Below are 7,425 nucleotides of genomic sequence, written 5' to 3'. Positions count from 1 at the left end.
TCAGGGCCTCTTACACTAGATAAAATTGGATTTCAGAATAATAATCCAAAACAACATTTTTTACTTTCCTTATCCTATCCTATAGGAAGGAAAGTGATGTAATCGGGTCACTTAAGTCAAATTTCATGCCATCTTCTGCATATTCTTCTGAAAAGTGTTATGAGTTTGGGAAGGAGGCTTGGGGGAGGTGTTTTTTTTTCAGTTGGGAGTGCCAGTGTAACAAAAATGTTCCCTTGAGCTTTCTAATGTCTATGGTCTAAGGCTACGAACTACGAACATAGTAATGCCACCTACTCGAAAGCAGGAAAAGCGTGGAAAGCAGGAAAACCAGTATCAGGCAGTTTACTTTAACCTAAGGTCAACCTGCTTACAACATTGCCACTCCAGCTCCTATGATCGACCACTTCATCCCTAAGCGCCTAAAGTCTACACGTCAAGCTGCAGAGTTGAAGGGGCTCCTCTGTCTTTTTCAGAGGCTTGCACTGGTAAAACTATGTCTCTGGACGGGTAGACAACAATACTCTCAACCTGAATGTGCTGCGTTCGATTCCTAGATGGGTACAAAAAAGTTCTGGTCGAATCATACCATTTTCACTGGTAAGTAAGTGAATTTCATTCCATCACCCAATCAAGTACAGAATATTGCAATAGCAGTGTGTTTCACTATTTTCCCACAGAGCCGCGTACTTAGGTTACAGAGAGTTGCAACATTAGAAACCTCACCTTTTTGCTTTCTCGCATAATGAGAGAAGACTGCACAAAAGTGCATCCTAAAAATAATCATAATGCATGCGACAAAGCCTGAGTGCAACAATTATGCAATTGTGCGAAAAGTAGAACAGACTCAGGCTCGAGGCTTATGTTTCTAATGAATAGTGAAGTAATGAATGAGAGCGAGGTTAGTGAGAAACGAGCGGTTTTGTCAGCTCACAATTTCAGTTACTCTGATGGCACCTTTGTGAAATTGTGGCAAGAGAAGGTTCTTGGTTCAAATCTTTGATGTGATAAAGTTCCATTCACATCTTATAATATACCCACATAATTATTACCAACACCAATACCAAAGGAATTTTCAGGAGTTTCAGGACATTATTTTGCACCTAATAAGGTGTTGGTACTCTGTTTAAAGTCAGAGTGAGAGAATGAGGGAAAAGGGCAAGAGAGTGAGAGGAAGATTCTCAGAAAGAGAAAACAGAACACATTTTGGACACAAAAGGAAAAGAGGAAGGGACGGAGAAAAGAAGAAGAAAAGGAAAATAAGCAGCAAAGGACGAGAAGAAGGACAAGATAAAGAAAAAGAAGGGAAAGGACACTTCCCCACATTAATCAAAAAGAAAAAGAGAGAGGTAGAAAAAGACATTGGGACTCATAAATGAAAAACCACACAGCGTACGTGTGAGAGAAAGAGAGGGAGAGAGGTAGTGTAGGAAGAGGGAAAGTAGGAGGGAGAGTCATATAAGAAGGAAGAAGAGGAGGAGAAGGAGGAGGAAGAGGAGGTATCAAGGGCAAGGATATATTATTTGGGATTGTGTGTGTGGGACTGGGGTTGGCAATTCTGATATTAGGTATGTATATTCTTGAATGCTAATGTATCCCTAGGGAGTACTATCCAGATAGGAGTCCATTTCAGGGAATGGGAAAAGTCAGGGCTTTTTTCTACCGCCAAAGCTTTTTGTCTCCCTCAAACACACATTTATGAGAACCACACAGAATTACAATAAATTTCCCAAGTTTGAACGAATTTCGACTCTCCTGCTATTCCTCAATGGAATAAGAGTGGATACGAACTTTTTAACCTCCTAAAAGTTAACACCGACCCCAAATAAAATTGATGATAAAAAGTATAGTAAAGGAAAGAGATTACTCTTTAAGTACCTTCTATGTAGATATCTAACCATATGACCCACGAACGGTGATAGGTACAGCTAAAAAAATTGATAATTCCGAGTTCATTTCAGAGCTTTTATCATTTCCTTCATGTTCTACACTTGTCTTTTAACAAAAGCACAAATTGCCTAAAGTCAAGAGCAGAGAAGACCTACCTGTGCTGAATTTTTCAAAGTTCAGTCTGTTGTGAAATTCATGCCGCGTAAGTCAACTTCAAGAAACTCTGCTTGAGCAAACACATTGCCCCCACCCAACCCAAATGAGTTGAATTAAATTTAATACTCGGGTTTCCAGTACTACTACTGAACAGATAAAAGTAATATTATAATATTACCTAGTATACAATAAAATTTTATACCTACCTACAGGTATGGACATTTTATCCTCAATATAATTTGAGAATTTGACCACAATAATAGTAGTAGCCTACAGCTGGAGTAAAGGGACTTTTCAGTTCTATGCGAGCAGTATAAATAAGCACTATTATTATTATCTTTAGTGGGGGAGGTTTCACCCTCCATTTGGTGACAAGTCTTCACATTAATATCAATCTCAATAGGGTCGGGAAAAGCCAGCAGGAAGTGAATACCCACAAGGTCACCTGTCCGGACACCAAAGCAACTTTGCTTATCTTCAGTAAGATAAGCAACTTTGCTTATCTCCAGTGAGATAAGCAACTTTGCTTATCTTCAGTGATCCATTGGGATTTGGTGCGTTGAACTTGCCATCGCCGCGCCGCTGGCTGTGCCCTATTTACCTCTGACCACTTATCCACCGTCCATGGCGTCCATGCGGCATCTGGTCCATCGTCTTAGAGGACCTTAAGCAAATCCCAGTGCTACCGTCCCGCACTGAGCCGATTCAACGCCATTGTTTATTTGTGTTTAATTTATTCCAATCTGGGAACATCACGATCACACAGAATCTACCATCTTTCCAGTCAAGGGTGCCGTAGCTGTTGATAGGAATTTGAATACTTTTCAAGTTCCCAAGTCGAATTGAGTCATTCCCAATCCCAAGTGAGTGTATACTGGAGTTGTGAACCCAGTGAGTGAGTTATAAAAAAGAACTACTCTTTTCAGTGAACTACTCAGTCAGTGTGCTGGATTGTTACGTAACACCTCTAGTGGTGAAATATGGTTTTACATAATATTCCTATTAAATTATGAAATCGCACCATTAGTTATTCGGTGCCAATTTTATCTGCCATAAAAATCTTCAAAAACTTTGTGATTCCAAGGTTGGTGCGATTATAAGTGAATCTGGATCTAAGGTCCTAAAATTCAGAGGACTAGTGCATGCTAGATGGAGTACTTTTATTAGTGCTTTACGTATCGTCGCGTCGTAATAACTCCTATGATTCTTTGATCTCAAAAGTTTGTTCGAGACACACATCTTATTCTTTGATATGAAAAATTTGTTTTAGTCACACATCATCTACATCCAAGGTAGTAGGTAATACGTAAACAGTGTGTAGGTGAATCAAGTATTTTCCTAGTATGAGGATCGAACCTAGCTTCTAGGTAAGATATTTTGAACTCAAAGGGGAATTTCACCACCAGACTGCGGAAGATTTACCGTCCAATAATCTCCACTGAAGTCAGCACGAGAGTACTGAATAGTTCAACAGTCAAACTGAATGAAATGGAGAACTGGAGTTCAGCATACATAAGACCATGATTAGAAACAACAGAGCGAGTCGGAATACATAAACCAACATTTTGATTAAAATATTTCCAGAGCAATGATATATATTACTGAATTTCCTGAGATAGATACGAGAGAATGGAGATTCTCTGGGGAGATGTAGCATCTAGTAATAAATAACACTACACACAATAAATAATATTTTGAATACAAAAAATATAATATATCGCACTCAAGTTTACTAAATAGTTCTCTAGATGCAAACGAGATGAAATCTAGCAGGGCTGAAACTAAAACAACATTGAGGAGCATAATTAGGTAGGTAATTGATAAGCAGCCCAACCTCACAACAAACAGTTTGGGCAATAGATTTGCTAATCGCATCAAGCTTTCAAATTTCAAAGATATCTTATCTACCACAGGTATGTAGATTCTACCTATCTATATCTAGTATCTACTTCTAATAAATAACACTACACACAATAAATAATATTTTGAATACAAAAAATATAATATATCGCACTCAAGTTTACTAAATAGTTCTCTAGAATCTCTAGATGCAAACGAGATGAAATCTAGCAGGGCTGAAACTAAAACAACATCGAGGAGCATAATTAGGTAATTGATAACCATCCCAACCTCACAACAAACAGTTTGGACAATAGATTTGCTAATCGCATCAAGCTTTCAAATTTCAAAGATATCTATCTACCACAGGTATGTAGATTCTACCTATCTATATCTAGTATCTACTTATTAGAGAACTCTCCATTTCGTTTCCTGATTTTCAAAGGATCTTTGTTAGCCCCTGAATTCAGCGAGCAACAGCAATTTCCATACACGATACCTATGCTTACATTGCTTACCTACTAACTTTCACTGGCGAATTCAATTCTTCTTTTATTCTGATGCTTTTCTTCATTTTTTAATATTCCTATTTTCCTCCGTTGAAATGTTGTTTTGCCTATCAATGCGTCGTAGGTAGTTGGTTTTAAAACAGCTTGAATTTTAAATAGGTAGGTATTTGGCCCTGAATTCAGCGAGCAACAGCAATTTCCATACACGATACCTATGCTTACCTACTAACTTTCACTGGCGAATTCAATTCTTCTTTTATCCTGATGCTTTTCCTCATTTTTTATTATTCCTATTTTTCTCCCTTGAAATGTTGTTTCGCCTATCAATGCGTCGTAGGTAGTTGGTTTTAAAACAGCTTGAGTTTTAAATAGGTAGGTATTTGGGTTTTTTTTTGCCATTGTTGGGGTTAGAAGCTTTAAAAGCACTCCTATACTCATAGTTATTGCTTTGAAGTTTGAAGTCATATCACTCTTTACTATTTCCAAAACCATTTCTGTTTTGTGGTCTACCAGTTCGTTCATGGTGTATTACTACGTTACGTACGTACGTTACGTACGTACGTTACGTACGTACGTTACGTACGTACGTTACGTACGTACGTTACGTACGTACGTTACGTACGTACGTTACGTACGTACGTTACGTACGTACGTTACGTACGTACGTTACGTACGTACGTTACGTACGTACGTTACGTACGTACGTTACGTACGTACGTTACGTACGTACGTTACGTACGTACGTTACGTACGTACGTTACGTACGTACGTTACGTACGTACGTTACGTACGTACGTTACGTACGTACGTTACGTACGTACGTTACGTACGTACGTTACGTACGTACGTTACGTACGTACGTTACGTACGTACGTTACGTACGTACGTTACGTACGTACGTTACGTACGTACGTTACGTACGTACGTTACGTACGTACGTTACGTACGTACGTTACGTACGTACGTTACGTACGTACGTTACGTACGTACGTTACGTACGTACGTTACGTACGTACGTTACGTACGTACGTTACGTACGTACGTTACGTACGTACGTTACGTACGTACGTTACGTACGTACGTTACGTACGTACGTTACGTACGTACGTTACGTACGTACGTTACGTACGTACGTTACGTACGTACGTTACGTACGTACGTTACGTACGTACGTTACGTACGTACGTTACGTACGTACGTTACGTACGTACGTTACGTACGTACGTTACGTACGTACGTTACGTACGTACGTTACGTACGTACGTTACGTACGTACGTTACGTACGTACGTTACGTACGTACGTTACGTACGTACGTTACGTACGTACGTAACGTACAGACCATGGGCTAAAAACCAGTTTTTTGGAATCAGGGGACCCCAAAACGGATATTTCCACCCATTTCCCGATTTTGAAAATTTGGACCGATTGCAATACTTTCTCATTACCTTGTATAGGTTCCCTATACGTAAGGGTAATAGAAAGTAAAAAAATGAGTTAGATACGTTATATAGTACTTCCCCCACAAAACTATCGATTTTTGAAGTCAGAAATGCGAAAAACAATATCATACACACGGAAAGAAAGATGAATGTCGCAGAGTCACAGCAAGAAAGATGAGAGTCCGAGATCCCAGTTTCCACGTGATTTCAGCTTTCTCTGTTGTTTTAACTTGTTCTTTGTTTATCCTGCTGGGATAGGACTGAAAAGTCCCTTTATCCCCGCAGTCTAACCAAGGTCTTATAGGTCTTAATGTATTTTGACAAATTATAGGGGACATACCCTTTGTTTATCCTGCTGGGATAGGACTGAAAAGTCCCTTTATCCCCGCAGTCTAACCAAGGTCTTATAGGTCTTAATGTATTTTGACATATTATAGGGAACTATTTTACAGTTGTTATAGCCATATAAACACCTGGATTCAAGGATGCACAAGAGATACAGCCAAGGACCATCAACCTCAGCAATCATGGCATCTCGTGTCAAAATTTTTGCTGTTGGAGTAGTGCGATGCTGGTTCATCTCCTGTTACCAAGAGCTGGGCCCAAACCTACAACCCTCACTGTCATAATTTAGACCTATGGGTCCTATGCTCCTATGGGAAATAGGTACATAGTCAAATAGACAAATCCTTTGACAGTGGCAGAATTCTTGGAGCTGAACACAACGGAGGACAACCGAGATGGGTACTGATATAATAACTACTACTAACTACATATTAAACTATCACACGTCACACCATAGACCACCCTGATCAAAACAAAAGAGATTTATCTGACTCATTAAAAAATTATCTTCCAGATTGTAGAAGAATATTGTTCAAAGATGAGCAAGTAGGAATTTAAGAATCTTTAAGGATAGGTAACCATTACGTATGAGACCACCTTTAACCTGCACTTGACCAATAGAAGAGTATGCATCCAATAAACTTGTATGTAAAGAAACAAATTGGATATCAACGTCTAAGTACTCAAGTATCTAACTACTTATTTTAATACAGTATAGGTATTATGAATCTTACATGGAATACATGGTTAAGCTGGAATTATAGGTGTAGCTGGAATTACAGGTGACGTGCAGTGCAGTAGGTTGATTGTAGCCCTTATGCACCTTGTAACATTATTATGCGACCTTTGTCACGAGAGAAAAAGAATATAGATATTAGATAAAGCATAATAGGGTTAATAGATATCATAGTCTCATATTTCCTGATTAATTTTTTCAACAGGGTGTGGGGCATATAAAGTGATTTTCAAAAGAATTGGGTTGGGTTAAGTTAGGTTGGGTTGGGTTAAGTTAGGTTAGATTAGGTTGGGTTGGGTTAGGAAGAAGAAGAAGAAGAAGAAGAAGAAGAAGAAGAAGAAGAAGAAGAAGAAGAAGAAGAAGAAGAAGAAGAAGCATTGAAGATTGAGATTTAAGTGATGAGAAAGAGATTTTGACAGCCACAATTTTTCATACAAGTTCTCATTTTCCCAAAATTCCCATCATGGAAATTCAAATAGGTACAAGCTTTTGAATTTTGAAACATGTTAGGT

This window comes from Diaphorina citri, unplaced genomic scaffold, assembly GCF_000475195.1.
Source record: "Diaphorina citri unplaced genomic scaffold, Diaci psyllid genome assembly version 1.1 scaffold568, whole genome shotgun sequence".
NCBI lineage: Eukaryota > Metazoa > Arthropoda > Insecta > Hemiptera > Psyllidae > Diaphorina > Diaphorina citri.
The sequence above is the reverse complement of the archived record's forward strand: the minus strand, read 5'-3'. Positions refer to the sequence as shown.